Raw genomic sequence first — 757 nt, 5'->3', positions numbered from 1 at the left:
GTAGAATGTAATGATCGGTTTATTTAACACTGTAGAAAAATTTTTTTAAAACTTTTCGACTCACGATTAGTTTTTGAAGAATAACGCTAAACAATTAGCGAACGCTACTTAAGATACATTCTGTATAACAATAATATCTATTTTAACACAATTAAATGAAAGAAGGCCAACAGAATAATATCTATATGTTTGCTAGCCGAACATGATCGTTCGATTCTTCTAAATAATTCCCATATGAAATCGTTTGTATTTTATATAAAGAGTTATAAAATATGACAAAAAAGTTTCGTGAGTCATTCAAATAATTTTAATAAAATATTATAATTTATGTTTAATTAGCCAAAATATAGATTTTAATAAAAAAGAAGGCTGTACTGCAAAATTTCTATCAGATTCTTTAGTATTTCAAGATTCTTTCGCCTAATAATAATTTCTTTATTTTTATATATTTATTGGTGAGGAAATCGGATAAAACCCCACCTTCCAAAAATTAGAAAAAAGTGCAATATGTATATCATCTATTTCGATGCTTTTTCGTACTTTTCAATTTTATATACAAATATAAAATACTCATATATCTCACCTATTGAAGAAAAATTAAATGATGTTTTAATGACATCAAGATGTTATTATAAACATAGTTAAGAAATCATTTAACGTTTTCTTGTTACTTGGGTGTTTTGATATGGGTGTTTTTTCGTTTCAATTTTACTTTTCAATTTTATATATATATATGTATAATTGTTCGCATATTTTT

The sequence above is a fragment of the Wasmannia auropunctata genome, unplaced genomic scaffold (genome assembly GCF_000956235.1).
Source record: "Wasmannia auropunctata unplaced genomic scaffold, wasmannia.A_1.0 LD336085.1, whole genome shotgun sequence".
Lineage (NCBI taxonomy): Eukaryota > Metazoa > Arthropoda > Insecta > Hymenoptera > Formicidae > Wasmannia > Wasmannia auropunctata.
Note: the sequence above shows the minus strand (reverse complement) of the source record.